Source organism: Solanum tuberosum, unplaced genomic scaffold (genome assembly GCF_000226075.1).
Source record: "Solanum tuberosum cultivar DM 1-3 516 R44 unplaced genomic scaffold, SolTub_3.0 scf00146, whole genome shotgun sequence".
NCBI lineage: Eukaryota > Viridiplantae > Streptophyta > Magnoliopsida > Solanales > Solanaceae > Solanum > Solanum tuberosum.
Window position 1 is genome coordinate 576,281 of NW_006239076.1, and position 19,884 is coordinate 596,164.

Genomic DNA, 19,884 nt, shown 5'->3' on the forward strand with positions numbered 1-19,884 from the left:
AGGATGGTTCGAGTCTTAGTTCAAAAATTTCTAGGGTGCTACATCAACGATCAATACACACAAGCAATATCACACCACATAAAAGAGACAAAAAATTACACAATTCAAGTCCACATTCATGCTTTCAAGTATTTCATCAATCAATTAACAAGGGTTACAATAAAACAATTCACATCGTCATGATCAACACATAGCCTTTTTCATTTCAACCCATTATTATTCATTTAGGTATAACAAGTGGAAAATTTAACACTTCACCTCATCCTCGTTACTCCCAACACACAAGCAACAAAGGAAGCAAACAAATTCAACTAGAATACAAGGTTTAGGAAGCCACTTGCCTTAAATCAATCAACAATCACTCCAAGAGTTGAGTCTTCCCCTTCCGAATCACTTTCAAAGTCAAACGATCTAAAATAATCAAGTATTTACAATCACCCATTGGAAACAACACTTCTCACATCAATCATGTAAAGAAATGGGTCAATCAACTCTAAACCCAATATCAAATTGGTGGTTTGAATTGAGAAAACAATACTTGAAAATAATGTTTCAGGCTTTAGGAACTCATTAGTGAAATCATTTCGAAAAAGGGATCAAAATAACTTCAAAAATCACCATTTTACTAAATTCTTGGGTTCTTGAAATACCTTGTCATTAACCCACCAAAAACCCACATTTTGACATTAAAACTCATAATTAATCAATGAAAAATGAAGGCTTAGGATCAAGAAAACTTACCCAACTAATCTAGCACAAAAAAGCCCTTCAAAATTTGCCACCAAGGGTCCCCAAAGCTCAAAATTGAAAAAAACAAAGCTTAAACCCCAAAATGACAGGCCAAAAACCCTCCCAGGTCTCACAAAAATGACCTGGGGTTCGCTTATACGAACCCTGCCTAAAACGTGGGCGTCGCTTAAGCAAAGCCTCTTTCGCAAAATTGAAGGTCTCTTAAACGACAAGCCCATCACTTAAGCGAAGGTCGCTTAAGCGGCTGGCCTTCGCAAAAGCGAAGCCTGCAGACACCATCAATTTTAGCCAACTCTCAAAAACATCGCAAGGACCCTCGGGCTTCGTTCGGAACCCCGTAAACACAAATCACATGTGCATATCAATTATACTTGATGTTCCGGACTCAATGAAACCATCATAACACAAATATGAGGTCTACTTGACCCGACATCCGTGGAAACCACAAGAAACTAACTCAACGCCTAAAAGGCCAAAACAAGCTCGGGACCTCTCAATAGAACTCTCAGAATCCCAATCCGAGCATCCGAACCTCAAATGTTGACCAAAGTCAACCCAAAGGCTAAATTTCCACAATTTCACAACTTAGGACTTCAAATCCTCAAAAAGACTCAGAATCTAGAACAAACAACTCTCATAGTTCAAATTTCACATTGCAGGACTGATGGAACCGACGGAATTTTATTCCGAAACTCCGAAAGACCCCAAAAACCACTTTCTTAACATTAGCCTTTAAAACTCACAAATTTACCAAAATCTCATCTTTTAACTCAAATTTCAAAACCAACATTTTAAACTCAATCATAAAAGACCCTTTAAAACTCACAAATTTACCAAAATCTCATCTTTTAACTCAAATTTCAAAACCAACTTTTTAAACTCAATCATAAAAGACTCGGGGTCGATATCAAGAGTGGGAAAATGATCAATTCACGAAACTTTTCAAAAATGACCGACCGAGTCATAACACTAGCCATCAGCCCACACCCCAACCACCAGAGGCAGATTCATATGGTGGATTGTGGATGCACATGCATCCGTTAACTTCGGAAAAAATTCAGTATATATGTTTAAATACCTTGCAAAATTATCATATATTTTAAATGGACTTTGAAATATATCTGTTGGGTTCGATCTGTTGGCCAACGGGCAGCTTAGGCTCATGAGCATCTGTTGTGCTAGCTACCTGAGTTTGAACCTTCGTTGGTACATCATTTTCACTTTATGCTAGCTTGTAAAAAATGCATAAAATATATAGTTGACAAGGTTTCGAATACGCAGCCTAACCAATGCAAAGTGGTGCCCAAACCGCCAGTCCGCAGAACAACTGGCCAATTATACAATTTAATTCATATTTATTCATTAGAACATCATTTTTTTGGGTGTTTAATAAAATTTTCAGACAAGACGGTGTTTGTGACATCGCATCAATTAATTAGCATCTGCCTTTAGTGGTGTCTTTGTTATCTTTGAATCATGAATTTGCCTCTGTCAATTACCCTCTACCTCCTTTTTTCATTTTATTTGTCTAAATTATATACAAGTACTATTAAAATAACTAAATCTAGCATACGTGCATTGCACATGTGTATCACATCAATCAATAAAATATTTTACATACTACATAAGAAGAAAGAATTATATAAAATAGCAATGTACGCTATAATATATGTGAACTTTTAAAAAAAAAAACACAATAATTGAATTTGAAATAACTGGAGGTTCAGAACTTCTTTTAACTTTTCACTCCACGACATGACTATTTTATTTTTGTAAAAGTTACAGAAGTTCTTGATGCCACATTTTGTAAGGGTCTTGAGAAAATATTGAGAAAAAAATAGTAAAGTTATGAACATTAACATTACAACGTCAGCATTACAATACATCTACATGTGTTACATTTACATACTCTTCCAACAAATTGATGTTATATTTGAAATTTTTTATATCATATTTAAAATTATGCATTGTTTCCATGTATCAATAAGTCAAAAGAAGCTCATTTACTCTTTTATCTGTTGAAATTATGCATTATATTTGTTCATAGGCGTCTACTTAATTTTTCTTCCATCCTCTCTCTATGTATTATTATTTTACTATATAGAAACGTGAAGTGATGGACGACCAATGGCAAAATGATAATTAATGTATGAGATAGTGGCAAATTATATATAATCAATTTCTTGTTTTTGACTTTTATTCCCACACATTCAGCATAGATCTAGAAGTTCTCATATCACCTCTTTTAGATAGTTTCCAGAATAGTCTTCAATTTGGCAAGCCTATTTCCAATTTCTTAAACTCATGCATAATCGTAATTATATTATTATTCAAGGGTAAATGATAAACACTATGTCGGCTTCTAGATCATTCGTTCATATTCATCTCTTGTGTCAGTGTTCCTTCAAGTTTTTTCCCACGGTTCAATTAACTTTCAAAAATTTGAAGGAACTTATTAAAGACATCAAAATTTCAGCAAAAAAATTCAAACATGGGTTGGCTTATTACGATTTTTTTCTAATTCTGAACCAAAATTCCAGTTTCGTTGACATTTCTTCTGTCATCGATTCAGCTATAAACATTAACATGGAGATTTGAATGGTTATCACCAGCTTAATCTGTGTAATAAATTGTTATTATCACCAAGTCAGACCCAAGCTTCAACAATGGTGAATTTCAAAGCTTTCTACCAAAAAGTTTTTCGATTCTGTAGGTAAATTTCAAATTTCAACTTCAAAAGACGACACCAAACAATTTTCAGCTACCAATTTCGCCTTTAGAGATTCCAACAGAGTGTCGAAATGCCTACCGACATGAAGCTTCTCAGTTTAGTTTCTAATGATTAACTTTCTAAGGTACACTTATTTAGCTATGTTGAAAGTGTTTAAATTAGATGCACTTACTGTTCTTTTAAGAACCTAATAACTAACAGTATAAGTGAAGTAACTCGAAGTTGATTAGTTTTCCTACATTGACAATCGATAATTCATGTATATATCAGAGTGAAGCCAAGAACAATCCAGGGCAAAGCTGTTAGCTGCAAATATCACAATAGGGCAAAGCTGTTAGCTGTAAGTATGACAATGGCAATTATCTATCACTGATAACAACCACATACTCCTATTTCCTTTCCAACTACACTGCTTGAGCTTCCATTTGGTAATTGTCAGCTGGTTTTACTAAGCTTTTGTTTACTGTTTGTGCGAGTTGGGAATTTACAAAAATCTCTTTCTTCAATAGCAGATTGTCTTTATGGATAGAAAAGGAGATTGAGAAATTAATGATATTGCAAGTAAAATGAAGTTGAAAAGGATGATCTATTTACAGTCAGACCAATACTTTAATTTGAAAAAACAAATCGATGACCAGAGACAAACCAAATGAGACCCGTTAACTGTTGAATTTGGAACTATATAACAATTGTGATTGATATACATAAATGATATTATTTGATTTCGGCAGCTTAACTCTCAAGTTTGGCTATCAACAGATGATGTGCAGTTGACCATCTATAAGTAGGGGTAACATTGTGCACACATTACCCTTCGATTGAACAAAATCATTACAAGCACTTTGGTCAATCCAGCTACCATTGAAAGGATCACTTGATGAGATATCTCTTGCAGCAGCAAGGGAAGTTGTTTGACTATCCACAGAGAGACTAACATATTGTGTGTGAAATATGTAGGACTAAGCAGTCTTCGCACATATAAAGAAGGAGCCTACTTCGAATATAATGAAATGTGAATGCTAGGATTGTCAACACACTTTCTCAACTGTAAGGGACTACAATTTCCTAAATGTAGATAAAGTTTCATTTCATTTAAAAAACAGTTTCTTTTATGAAACTAGAAATCCATACCGCAAGTTCATTACAAGTTCGAGGAGAAATGCTTGTATAGCTAGCAACAGTTTTTGACCTTAACCAAAGATACCATTGTATCAGGTTGTTGCCAAGAATAGATAGAATGGTTAATTGATAGTGATGAACTTTTGTATGAATAGCATGAAAGATACTGATATAAAATAAAAGAAATTAACATCCTAATCGAACTTCCTTGGAATCATTTCCTAACCGATAGCTATATGAATAATAAAAATATTAGTTGACATTCTCTTATACCTCCTCAGTTTATCAACAACTGAAAGAAAAATAATAATTAAAAGCATAGATAAAGATAGTTTATTCAGAAAAAGTTGAACCATTTTCTCTTTGATTCACTAGCAATGACTAAGAATATTGTTTTGATGGTCAGGTCCAGCAAAAACTATATGGTCTGTTTCTGTTCTTCCACAGTCATATCATCTGGACCTCTTGCATTCTCTCAGATCCAGGCTTACTCTGGTTAGTGTTGGTTGAATTTTTGAAGTTCTTGCCTAATAATATCTATTGGTGTAGATACATGTGTTGTATAGATGTAAATCTCTATTCCTATATTGATCATTTGGAAGAAATTTTGGTGCATTTGATGCGAGAGAATAGGAAAGAGTTGACAAGAGATATCAGAGGTTTTTCAGCGAGGAGTGTAGGAGTGTGTGACAGGTCCACTTGAGTTTAGTTCCAGCGAAAACGGTGAAAATGTGTGTTAGATGTTGTATTTGATAGTGTTGGCCTTCTTCAATGAAGGAAAGAGTTCACAACAAAGGACTATAGTAATGTGGCGAAGCCTTGACGCCAACAGGTTCTTTAACCTTCTTCACAGGTCGGTTCTTTGTTGCTTTCTTTATTGTTCCTCTTCGTCGTGACTTTAATTTCTCTAATTTTGGGTCTCACAAGTATGCTTAAAATAGAAGAGTTTAACCTTGCTCCAATTTGTTGTGTAGACTACTTTTAACACTCCAATACTCCACATATTTAGGTAATACACAGAGGAGAGGTGAGTTAACTGTGAAAGAATTTTTGGATATAGTTTGTCTGAAGGATTGTTTACTTGCTTTGTTTGTGTGGATTACATATTTTTCAATGTTTCTTCCTAAAAATGTATAGGAAGAGGAAGTTATGTTGGATGATCAAATAGCCAACAAATAAAGACTATAGAGAAGATATTAATGAATGAATTTGTCTTATGTTATTCTGTTTTATCTAAATTGATTTCGTCTTTAAAATATTATCTCAATAGTGAAGGAAAAGAGAGAAATTAACATGGATGCACTTTTAAGAATGCAGAAACCCATGAAACAAATAACATGAAAGATGGGTGCGATAATGTACTTAAAGTAGAAAGGTCATAGAAATTATATCAGTTTACCATTGAAAACAAATGTTTTAATGAGAAATGAAAACATGAAACCTTGCAAATGTTCAGTTGATAAAACTAATCAAATCACAAAGATAAAGAACAGTCAACTTTGTTCATACTTTTCAACTTAGTTGAAATTTGTCATTATTATGTTCAAGGGGCAGCAATTATTGAAACTTTTGATACATTTTAGATACTCCAATCTAGATTTTTCAAATGATATTCGAAAAGATCCATCAAATGAGCAACTGATGCAGCAAATATTTTTGATAATACGTCCAAAATAACTAAATAGTTTTTCTTTGATGCTCTACAACTTGAAGCTAATTATTTTACTTCTCCCAATTTGATTTTATTATTTTAATTAGTTGAGTTGTATTTTGTTAGTTGAGTTGATAATGAGGATTAATGTATGGATTCATGTGCTCCATACTTGCTATTTGAATTTGATCCACAACCAACATGGCCTCATCTCAATGATATCATTAGCAAGTATAGCAACTAATTGCATTCAACTTAATAGTGACATATTATCTCGTAAGGGTCATTAGAATAGGATCGAGATATTGCTAGTGTATTTTGTTTTACATGATTTTGAAGTCACCAATAGATATTACCGTGCAGGCCACAGGAGATGCCCTTTGATGTGAAGACTCATACTTCCACAAATATGACATAATTTTTTGTTCCACGAGTTAGTGGTAAGGTTAGCTTACATTCTACCCTTCTCATACCTCACTGATCGGATTTCACTGAATATGTTGTTAGCCTCCTCATCTTCTGAAGAGTCTGGAGGAGCTGAATGAATTTTCATGTGCGCTGTAGACAGATCTTTTGCCATTGTATTATTCAAGAAGTGAAATTGTTGGTGTGAGCCCAAATGCATGTGTCCAATCAAATACATGTATTGATAGTATATGGGCAAGTGTTTTTGCTTCTTGAGCGTCTCTTGCCTATTTTTATATTCATCGAATTGAATTATTTTGTTATAAGAATAATGGTGTACATATTGATTCATCTTTTTTTATGGGAGTTGTACATTTCTTAGAATTTCTTATCTAAGAAGCATTGCGTTCATAAAAATTTAATTTGATTACTTTAGAGGTAATATACAAGTAAAGAAATCAACAAAACTCTACGCTAGAATATGAATGTTGCTTCTACAAAATAATAATAATTTTTAAAAAAAAAATCTTTAATTGAACACGTTGGGCCGTGCAGAGCACGGCTTCCCTCATCTAGTATATAGAGAGAGATGGACCCTTGTATGGTGGACTCTTTAATATATATGGATCCTTGTATGTGCCTGAGTTTGCATTATGGGTCATTTTACTCAACATTTTACCAACTAAATCGTTAAATTTAGTAAAACACAATATATCAAACTCTTTTGACCATTGACCAGACTTATGTGGCATTAAGATGGCTGAGTTGGCGAGAGAGTGTCTTGATCGTCAGAGGGGTCTCTGTTATTTCACTTTAAATGTATACAAGTACAAGGGTATATATAATGGACCCTTGTATGTGCCTGAGTTTGTATTATGGGTCATTTTACTTAACATTTTACCAACTGAACCGTTAAATTCAGTAAAACACAATATATCAAACTCTTTTGATCATTGACCAGATTTATGTGGCATTAAGATGGCTAAGTTGGCGAGAGAGTGTCTTGATCGTCAGAGGGGTCTCTATTATTTCACTTTAAACGTATACAAGTACAAGAGTATACATAATGGACCCTTGTATGTGCCTGAGTTTGTATTATGGGTCATTTTACTTAACATTTTACCAACTGAACCGTTAAATTCAGTAAAACACAATATATCAAACTCTTTTGACCATTGACCAGACTTATGTGGCATTAAGATGGTTGAGTTGGCGAGAGAGTGTCTTGATAGTCAGAGGGGTCTCTGTAATTTCACTTTAAACGTATACAAGTACAAGGGTCAATTAGACCATTGAGCCTTTTAATTATTACTAACTTATCAAGAAAATAAAATTTCTAGTTTTATAGAAAAAATTTAAATCGTTAAATTTTAAATTAATGCTTTTAAAGTGAAATTACAGAGAAATTATGTTATGTTTGTGGCTCAACGATCCATTGATCTTTGCATGAAAATTTTTAAATAGTCCCAATATTACTTGGGAAATTGTTTGGACCACATCTTAAAAAACATTAGGATTTTTTTCGCAGCCTATAATTTTTCATTGAAATATAATAAAGGGAAAAAGGACAAATATACTCCAGAACTATCGTAAATGATATGCAGATATCCTTTAGGATTTTTTTCGCAGCCTATAATTTTTCATTGAAAAATAATAAAGGGAAAAGGGACAAATATACTCCAGAACTATCGTAAATGATATGCAGATATTCTCCGTCATACTTTTGGGACACTGGTGCCCTTGCCGTTCAAAAACTAGAGCATATATACCTTTTATACTAACGGATATACGCGTGTCATAATCTTATCCACCGATCCAACATTTATTAAATATCGAATTGATGGATAAAATTGTGTCACGTGTCCCTATTTAGTCTTCCGTTAGAGTGAATGACATATATGCTCTAGGTTTTAGAAGGCAGGGGCACCAATGTCCCAAAAGTATGACGGAGGGTATCTTAATACCATTTACGATAGTTCAGGGGTATATTTGTCATTTTTTCCTATAATAAAAGTTGTTGATTGGTCGGGGGGTTTTCTTTCTCTTATAGTTACATATTGAGGAGCCTAAATATAAATTTTTGGATGATTTATTTTAATTTTTGAGGTATTTTTGGATGAATCCTCGGTATTTTGTATAATAGTGTATAAAATTATATATTATTGTATATGAATTTATAAGTACCACTTACAATTTTATGCAATATTTTAAATTGAGTATATAATATTATATATCAAATTATAAAATATTTTTATAAAATAATATATTAAAATTTTGTACATTAGTGTATGTTGAATGTTATTATACTAAATTAAGTTTTGGACTAAAGATTTGCAATACTTTTTCAGTCTCATATTAGATGGGTGTCTTATTAAAAATAGTAAAATTTATGCAAATCACATAGTATAAGAAATAAATTACTTTCTATCCCTACTCTTTCATAAATTATCAAAAATCCCAATTTTTAGTGTCTTTCGAATACATAATATTGCAGGCGGATACTTTAATTAATAACAGGTGGATACTTAAATTAATAAGTTGTTCTTATCAGTTTAATGCGTTAAATAAGGGATTAAAAACAAAAATTATAATTGACTCCCACTATTAACGCGTACGTTTCTTCCTTCAACCAAACAGTCTTTAATAAACCTCTAACTGAATTAGAAATTTAAATTTCAAATTGTGAAACTTTCTCCATGTTCTTCGAAAATTCAGTAGAAGTTTGATTCAAAAAAATTTGGAACGCAATTTTGTGAATTTTAAATTTCAAATTGTGAAACCTTCTCCCTGTTCTTCGAAAACTCAGTAGAAGTTTGATTCAAAAAATTTTGGAACGCAATTTTGTGAAGTTTCGTAATGAATATTTCGATCTTGTTAAGATATTCTGGATTATGGAAAAGTGATGTTAGATACGAGCGATACAGAAGTGATGGGATAGTGGTATCTGAAAATATTTCGTTCGCTAATCTTATTTCAGCAATTGCAGCTGAATGGATATCGATGAATTGAAAAAAAACATCGAGATCAGATACGTTGTTGAAGGTAATTCATCTCCATTGTGTATTCAGAATGATATGGGAGTGAAATTGTACATAGAAATTAAGAAACATGAGGTGAGATTCAGTATGTATCCTCTATGCATTGATACGTCGGAAAAAAGTGACGAAGAGATACAAAACTTCGATGCAACAACAGGTGCAATCGTGTGTGTTGAGGGTGGAAAGATTCTTGATGCTTGCTTTTTAGAAGTACTTTTATGCTTCATGTCTAATAATTCTCAAATTTGATACTTAATTAAGTACTTTTAGGTTACTATTTTGTGAAGCAATAAATGAAAAAATGTTATGTTTTGAATTCTGGCTACATTTTTTGATTGTTAATTTCTGAAAAAGTTAGTTTGGTATACATTGATGTGTTTCTGATACTTAATTGTTTGTAAATTTTGTATGGGATAGAATAATAGTATCAATAGTTGTGATGTGTGCCAAAGTTAAAAGAGACAACATATAAAAAAGGTATCAATTATATATCATATACATAATATCTTCTTCTAAAATTTGTATCTACTAATAATAGAGTATCGAAAGTTGTATTTTTTTACCTAATATTATATATCATATGCATACAATTTAATATTTGTGGATGCAATTGTGTTTCATGTACATAATAATTTTCTGAAAATTTGATATCAGCTTAAAAAAAGTTAGAGTAATTTTAGAACTAATTTTGTTTATCTGATACTTAATATCTTTGTAACAATGTGTGCCAAAGTTAAAAGAGACAACATGTAAAAAAGGTATAATTTGAATCAATGATATATCATATACATAAGATCTTCTTCTAAATTTTGTATCTACTAATAATAGAGTATCGAAAGTTGTATTTTTTACCAATATTATATATCATATACATACAATTTTGATATTTGTGGACACAATTGTATTACATGTACATAATAATTTTCTGAAAATTTGATATCAGCTTAAAAAAGTTAGAGTAATTTTAGAACTAATTTTGTGTATATGATACTTAATATCTTTGTAACGATGTGTGCCAAAGTTAAAAGAGACAACATGTAAAAAAGATATCATTTGAAGCAATGACATATCATATACATAATATCTTCTTCTAAATTTTGTATCTACTAATAATAAAGTATCGGATGTTGTATTTTTTACCAATATTATATATCATATACATACAATTTTGATATTTGTGGACGCAATTGTGTTTCATGTACATAATAATTTTCTGGAAATTTAATATCAGCTTAAAAAAAGTTAGAGTAATTTTGGTATCAATTTCGTGTATTTGAAACTTAATATCTTTGTAACTTTGGCATGAAATAATAAAAGCGCATCAATTTGAGATGTTTAAAGCACCTAAGTATGATATACATAATATTATGTAAATGATAATGATTTAGTATCATCTGTTGTGATTTGTACCAATCTTATAAGATATAATTTGTACCATGTTGTGTGAAGAATAAAAATTTGTTATTTGTGAAAACAATTTTGTATCATATACTTGATAATTGTATAAAAACACGTAATGTATCTTAAAACAATAGATCATCAACAATTGTCGGTGAATCGATATATAAAAATCTATTCTACATTAACAAGATCATCTTCTGTTGGTGGAGTGTAGTCACTCTTCGGCCTTGTAGATCATCATTCTCACTAACATATTCCGTCTTGGCCTTGTTGAGACCATACTTTCATAACAATAATGTTGCATATCTTGTGTGAAGATAGTCACTTTGAAAATCATTAGATGGGTGTTGATTTCACTGCTCAGAAATTCAACAAAAACAACAAAAAACATTCCGCAGTCACTATAAAAAAAAAAGATACATTTATAAAAAAAGATCAGATGTGTAAGTAAAGAAAAAATGATTCAATAGTTACAGACTGTCGCTTTCTTGTTGCATAATATTTTGAACAAATTCCACCTCAAACGAATGTTGTGGATCCAATAGTAACATGCAAATACATAAAATTACAGGAAAAAAAAATACATACTGTTGGTATTGCAGATCTGGATATGGCCGGGGCAACCCTTCTACCACTTTTCTTGGGTGTTTTTGCATGTGCCTCCTTTTTAGCTTTTGACTTCTTAGAACTTTGCTTAGCCATTGTTATAGGATCTTCATAATCAAAGATTCGATTAGTGTTGGTTGTGACTATTTGGATAATCCCAATATTAAAAGACGGATGATCCATAAAGTATAACAAAATATTTAAAAAATGAAAAAAAAAGTTGAAGATGAAGAAACTACCTATTTCAAACTCTGAAATTGATTGAATGGATAGAGAAGTAGTTTGAAATTCAAAATTGGAATAATGAATCTGTTGAGAATAATGGGGGAGAAAATTTGGAGATGGAATTGTGTGTTGTGGGAAAATCTGAAGAGAGATTGAGGGCGAAAATTAGGGAATGGGAAAGGTCAATTTGGCTTCCAAAAAATAAAGTATCCGGTTAAGTTGAATTGGGGGAAAATAAGGGATTTTTGTATTTTAATAAAAGAGTAGGGAAATATTGAGAATAAGTAAAGTAATGTTGTGTACTTAAGTAATTTGTCCTTAAAAATATTTGTCTTATATTACTTTATCACTTACTAAGAGCTTGTTTGGCATTGTTGCTAAAAACTGCTTATTTTTAGAAGTGCTTTTTTTTAAATACCTTTTCAGAAAAGCGCTTTTTAAAAAAAACAATTTGTAATTGACAAATTCATTTGAAAAGTGCTTTTGATAAGCAATTTGTGTTTGACTTATTTTTTTTTAAAAAAAGTGTTTTTGAGAGTCAAATTATGAAAAAGGGCAAGTATCAATGTTAATTAATTAAAATGTGCATATTCAGATTTTCAATCAATATTATACATAGATAAATATTGATGAAAAATATTGAAAAGATGAATCTTTTTGTTATTTGTTACATATTTTTTTGGATTCAATCTTAGCAATTATCCTTTTTTTGTTATAAATAATAATATAAAAATATAAATACAAAAATTATCATATAAAAATAAAAAATTAAAAAGAATTTTTTTGGATGAAAATTAACCAAACTTATGAGATATGTTAATTAATTAATAAGAGATATATTGATAAATATGTATATATATACATATATATAGATATTTTAGTCTTAAAGAAATAATTTTCTGCTTCTACTTCTGTTTTTTTTAAAAACATAATTTTTTAGATTCTTCCAACAACAGAAAAACTGCAATGCTTCTCTTTAAAAGCAGTTTTAAGATTTGTCAAACAATTAATTTTTCAAAAAAAAATGTATTTTTTTTTTTTTAAAAAAGCACTTCTAGTCTCTCAACACCAATGTCAAACATGTTCTAAATCAAGATAGAATTAATTATTATTATTTTCATTTTACCCCTACAATTAATATGACCTTTGGAAGTTTAAACAAATTTTAAAGATTAAAAAATTTCTTTTTTCAAGAGGCTAATTAATATGAACAAAGGGTAAAATAGTAAATTTGATCAATCGATTAATGATTTCTTAATTAATGTGTAAAATAAAAAGGGATAATTATGAAGAATAGCAAGCATTTCGCCTATATTAGGTACTATAACTACAGTTTAAAAAAATTATAATTCGCGGCTACAGTTTCCTCAATTCTTAATATTCATCTGATTGTATAATTTGCATGATTGTATAAATTCAGAATTTGTATAATTCGGTTACTGATTGTATAAATCCAGAATTTATATGATTCAGTTACTGATGGTATAAATCCAGAATTTGTATAATTCGGTTACTGATGGTATAAATCCAAAATTTGTATAATTCGATTACTCATTGTATAAATTCAGAATTTGTATATGCTTATCCTAGCTATTTGTATACGATTTATGAAATTTCATAATAAACTACCTTGTTTGTAAATTGGCAAGCGAAATATACAAACGAAGTTCTGAAAAATTCTTAAACGTACAAACAGAAATTGTATAATTTACAATGTTTGTATCGCAAGAGAAATTTATAAACCACACTCCATTTGTATATACTTACACTGTTTGCATATTTGCAAGCAAAATATATAAACCGGCAAGCGAAATATACAAGCCGCAGCCTCCATAACAAACAGAATTATAGCTATGGAGCACAATTATCGAAACTATAGTTATACAGACTACAGCCTTATTATATCTATTATATTTGCTATTTCTGAAATTTTCTCTAATAAAAACTGTCCATCTAATATGGGCGGAGGGAGTACAAGTTTTGGGGTATCTTTTTGCAACGTAAGCTCCTAATTGTCTTTTTCTGGAATTTATATATTTAATGACAAAGCTTAATTCAAATGCAGATAAATTGAAATCTTAAAAAAATTGAAAGGGACGCAATAAAGATGGATGGTTTAAATCAACTTTATAATATAAAGAAATGTTACTGCCAATTGCAAAGGCAAATTTATGTCACCTTTACCATGAAAAGGACAGTTTCAAAAGATGTTCCAATAATTGAAAAGATTGAGCAAAATACAAACTGTAATTTTGTGGTGGGACCAAAGAGAGAGTTTGATCAATCACTACTTTGTTTTGCTTTGTTTTGTTGTTTTTATAAATATAAGAAAAGAAGGGTCTTTGGAGGTTCATAGGACATGGTCAATCTTTACATTTCTTGTCCTATGATATGAATTTTCACCTCAATCATCAATAACAATCTTCAACTTGTTCAAATTCTACTTCTTTTACCTCCACCTTCAAGAAAGTAAGTACCCTTTATTTCTTTCTTCTTTATCTTTGCAAAAATCTTGGCTTTTTGCTTTTCTCTCTCTTTTTTGGTTATAGGAAACAAAAGTTTGCTTCTTTTTTATGGGGTGTTGATAAAAAGTGAGTCTGATCTGTACTTAGATCTCAATTTTTCAAGAAATATAATATTAGTGTATTTTCTGCTTCTGTTCTTGATTTCTCCTTATTGCTTTGGGTACTTGAGGACTTTATCTTGAATCTGAAGGTTTTGTTTGGATGTTTTACTGCATATATATACATATATAGATTGTTGTTGGTGATCTAAATTTTTTATCTTGAATCTTTATATCCATTTGTAGAAAGCTTAGGGTTATAGTTAGAGAGTTTAGGGGTTAGGTTATATACTTTACTAAATTTATATTTTGGGTTTGAAGTTGTATAATTTTGCATTGGAGATTAGGGTTTAGGATGGAAACCCAAAGAAGGGCTAGAAATAGGAAAGCGGCACCTTAACTTAATAGCTCGATTTCTTGTTCCTGAGCGGAAGGTACGCTCATACATCGCTATTTATTAATCCTTGCGTCTAGGAATAATGAGTCGGTTGGCTCTTAGAATATAGCCTCTCTCGGGGTTAGCGATAAGAGTACACCGGCCCGTGTGGTAGCGGGCGAACTAAGGATTTCGTGCTTGCAAGGAAGTGTGCAAGTGGGTGAACACATCACCAGTTATTTTGTCAAGTTTTATAGCATTTATGGTTAATAGGAGGTTGCTTGGATGGTAAGTATTTTTCACCTCCAATCCTGAGATTGTGAGTTCAAGTTATCGAGAGAGCAAAATAGTGGGAGCTCCTAGGGAGGAGTAAAAAAAAGAGCATTTATCTTCACATGTTTTTTCTGGAACAGCAAAGTGGAGAGAGGATGAGTAGAAATAACAATTTTTGCTTTATTTTTTTGGTAACCTCTTCTTTTTTGGTTGCAAGAAAGCAAATTTGCCTACTTTCTTAGAGAAAGGTTAGTAGTATGGGCTACTTCAGTTCTTGAATACTTAAATCTTGATTGCTAAATGGCACAAAATTGAACTGAAATGACCGAGAATCTTTCGGAAATAGCCTCTCTACCTTATCAAAGGTAGGGGTAAGGTCCGTGAATACTCTATCCTCCTCAGACCTTACTAGTGGAATTACACCTGAACTGATAGGACAGAAGATGGGGATTCTGGTTAATGGGACTTCTTCCATTTGTTTAGAAGTGGCTCCAATTTTCATTTCTAAACTAGAAATAAATATGCATTCCTAAGTTTCTCACCTGCTCTGTTGTAATGCTTCAATCATCTCTAGATGTTACATTGATGTGTATACTATAAATTCTTAGCTAAGAGGAATCAATCTAATCTGCTTCTGTTGGAGTTTACATCATGCATCTATTGGTTTGGTCACTGGTGTAAACACCCCGTGTGGGTAACTGTTTACCATATCATAATTTGTGGACTCACTGTTGTGATCTGCTTCAACGTTTCTTTACAATACCTGATTTCTATTTCTATGCAGATCCAGTGCATTGAGTTCTTCCAAAAGTTTGGCTTGAAGAGAAATTCCTCACCTCTACACTAGGTAAATTTTTGTATCACTACTAGTCTGATTCTCAGTAGATGTTATTTGGTCATTGACCTGATGTTTCTGTTAAGTTCGAGTACTTACGTTATGTCAAACGTTAATGTATAGTGCTATGAAATGCTTCATGCTTCACAGAAATACACATAAAGAATTACACAAATAACAGTAAAAATGGCTGCTTTGATGCTTTGAAACTGGTGACTCTTAACCGTTTCTCTTCAAAATGACCAATGATCAACCTCTATTTGCATTATTTTGCCTTCTGTACTATCAAAGAAGTATGGACAGGGATGGAACTTTGTTGCTTAACTTGAAACGTCTACTGATGCTGCTTCCTCTGAGCAATCTGTTTAATCTTTTTTCTACTTGAGGTCTGAAAGGAAACTAAACCAATTGAGGCCCTTCCATAATGTGTCAAGTTAGGAAAATCGTTATGAAAAGTAACTTACGGCAAAAAATTTGGAATTATTTTTTTATTATACCTATATGAAGATGGATTGTAATGCTGCTTTTGCTGAAAGAAAATGTGGGACTTGATTTTAGACCATCAGAGTCTCTTTGCTTGGTAACTTATTATATCTTCTTTGAAGTCCTGTATGACGTTCCAAATTGTCGACATTTCTTTCATTATCCAGGTTCCTATTCATAATGGGACTCTCACCATATACGACTCCGGCAGATGCAGGAGTGTTCTGTGTGATTCTGGTTAATACAGCCATATCCATCTCTATTGTCAAGGGAATGGTTCGATCTATCCTTCATGTGATCGGCATCAACTTTGCATCATGGGAAGAATATTCTATTGAAGGCCCCTTGGACCCATTTGAGTGTCGTGGGAGCCCCTCGGGATCATACATGGAGGAGTTCCGAAGCAGAACCCCTGCTGTTCGTTACGATTCATTGTGTATATCTAATCACCCTACACAAGAATGCCCGGTATGTCTGGCAGATTTCAACCATGACGCAGAGATAAACCACCTCTCATGTGGCCATGTTTTTCATAAGCTTTGTCTCGAGAAATGGCTAAAGAATTGGAATGTCACCTGCCCTCTCTGCAGGAATTACATTATGCCTAAAGAAGGTGAGGAAGATACTTGTCCGATGTGAATTTTGTAGTTTGTCAGGCTACTCCTTCTGTTCGATATGTTCTGATGTACAGCTTAGTTGGGTAAAAGTTTTATAGATGACCGCCTGATCGTTGAGACGGCATAATTCTGTAACCTTTTATGCTGTAATACTCTGCGTCCTATCATAGTGACGGGTCTCTTTGTTGCGACCAAGAATCCATACATTGTTGTACATATGTTATGAAATTGCCACTTCCTGATGTTTTCCATCTTCTGGCTTAGCTAGCAACTTTATAAGGGAACATTTTAATGCTTGATTGATATGGTGAAATGTCACATATTCCTAATAGATCTTTTGCATTGTTTGAAAATTATATGGCCAAGGCACATGAGGTTTGAGTTTCCTGTGAAATAGATCTCTCTTAAATCCCTGCTCATTCAATGTTTGCTTCAACCCTTGCTATGGAGAAAATTCTGTTGGGAGCGCCACCTACAGTGCGTGATCCGAATTTAGTTGGAGTTCCAATGTGTTCATCTTATTTTCTGTGTGTGCAGCTAAAGTCCTTGAATAAGAGGAAAAGGATGGGAAGATAGAGAAAAGAAGAAAAACACTGAGATCCAGTGTTAATAGAGGAAGTTTAAAGTGAAAATATAACAGAAAGGGGGTATTGTTGCAATTAAACTGAAGAGTGAAATTTTACTTTTTTCAAACTAACAACAATAACATACTTAGTGGAAGTCATTGGTGGAAAGAGGGTAGCAGATCTTACTTCTATCTGTGGAGGTAAAGAGATTATTTTCAGAGGACATTCGGGGTGAGTACAACAAATCAAAGTAGATATGAAAAGGAAAAAATGACCGTGAAGAAGGCATAACAACTAATTAAAGGAAACATTAACAACAACAAAATAGTATAATAATTGAAATTTACTAAACAACATATGATAACAGAAATCAAAAGCAATACACTATAAGAATAAGGCTAATTCATACTACGACAGACAACACTTCACTATCTACTAACCTTATGCCCTATTTGTGACCACCACACCCTCTTAAGGTTAGGTTTTCGATGATTCAAGTTGTGTCATGTCCTGTCTAATCACATCTCTCCCATACCTTTTCAATCTACCTCTACATTTGCTTGTACACACTATATCCAATCTCTTGCACCTTCTCACGATGCGCTTCTCCACTTCACATGTTCTAACCATCTCAGTCTGACTTTCCTTATTTTATCCACTACGGAAGTCACTCCCATCTTGTCGAGGATATCCTCATTCTTGATCTTATCGCCCCTAATATGCCCACACATTCATCTAAGATTTGGTATTATTATATTTCTACTTCATAAGTATAAATTTCTTGTTGTAATATTTAATTTCTTACCTACACAATCTAAAAAAATATTAAATAGACAGGATACATACTATCAATTGAAAAGGAAGAGGATTAAAGAGTTGAGCCAATATGGAAACAGAGACAGTAGCTTTCTTGAAAGCCCTGAGATATTGTAGAATGCATAATGTTTTCCTTCAAACTGTCTAAGGAACATTATGCATCAAGTGTGAAAAATATCTTGGAAAATAGCTAGGAGGGTTGAGGAAATCAAAGAAGTTCAATCCATAACATAAAACTGTTGATATCTTGTTGTAAACTAAAATAATAAAATGAAAGTACTGCTAATGCAAGGAGAAGCAAACCTTCACCAATTACATTTTTATTATTTTAAAATTTTCTAAATTACTGTTACAAACTTGAAAAAAAATAGTGGAGTTAAACGAGGCGAGGTGGGGTAGATTGAAAAATAAAAAAAATATTAGACGGAGAATGGAAAGACTATGATAGAGCAAGGGTTCAACCCCTAGCCCAACCCCTCCTATTGTCATCCCTACGACGTAGGGAAGTCATTAGATATACAACAAAATTAAAATTACTTCCGTTAGTCCAATATAAATAAATTGTTGGAGGATGTCATACCCCTTAAGGAAGATATTTCAAAAATTACTATGTTAGTTCTTCCTGTTGAGAATATCATTAATTAATAAAAGTGTGCTCTCTCTAACAGCTTAAGCTTTTAGATAAGATGCTCACACTTTTAACACTTCCCAAACTCTTCTTAAAAGTAGAGTCACCATTTGATATTTAAAGTAGTTAAAAACACATTAAAAGAAGGATAATTTTGAAGGAAAAATAATAATAATACACTCTTTTGAGTTTTGAACAATTTATTTATTTTGGACCATAAAAAAATCGCGAAAGTTCATTTACATTGAATTTAGAGAAGTACAACCAATTGGGGCATGGTAAATATACATACATATATAGCTTGATTTGTAAGTTTTTTTTGACAAATTTATACCACCAGACAAAGTGTAGTGCTTGATTTGTCAAATCCAATATCTGAACAATTTTTTATCCAAGTGAGTATTCCCCATGTTGTAGGGTTAGTTCTTCAATAGAGATCCTATGGGTTCAAGCTTTGTCTTATATTGGAGTTTTGCCAAGGACTAAGGAAGAAGAGTTGTCATCTATTGAGAAACCATCATCTTAGTAAAGACATTCTTAAGGATAGTGACAGATTAGCCAGCAATGAAGATACAAGGAGCTAGGATCTCCATGTATCTTCATATTTCCCACCAAAATAGCAATAAGATCAATAATGTTATCATATTTTCAGTATTAATCCTAGAGATCCAACAGAGCATTGAATGCCAAGCTTGTCATGTGCTGTTTAGATGTACAGTATCTTAACTAAAATACAGCAAATTCTTTTATCAAACACATGTTCAGGACCCCTCCCCACATTTACTTCATGGCATTGTACAT

At 32.2% G+C, this 19,884-nt stretch overlaps 1 long non-coding RNA gene across 1 annotated transcript; it reads left to right on the plus strand.

Moving 5' to 3' along the window:
• The first annotated feature begins 14,199 nt into the window (after window positions 1-14,199).
• Window positions 14,200-16,694, plus strand: LOC102602620 (uncharacterized). The gene is made up of 3 exons (XR_367681.2): window positions 14,200-14,395; window positions 15,923-15,985; window positions 16,668-16,694. It is a non-coding gene; the product is annotated as an uncharacterized lncRNA (long non-coding RNA).
• The last annotated feature ends 3,190 nt before the right edge of the window (window positions 16,695-19,884 follow it).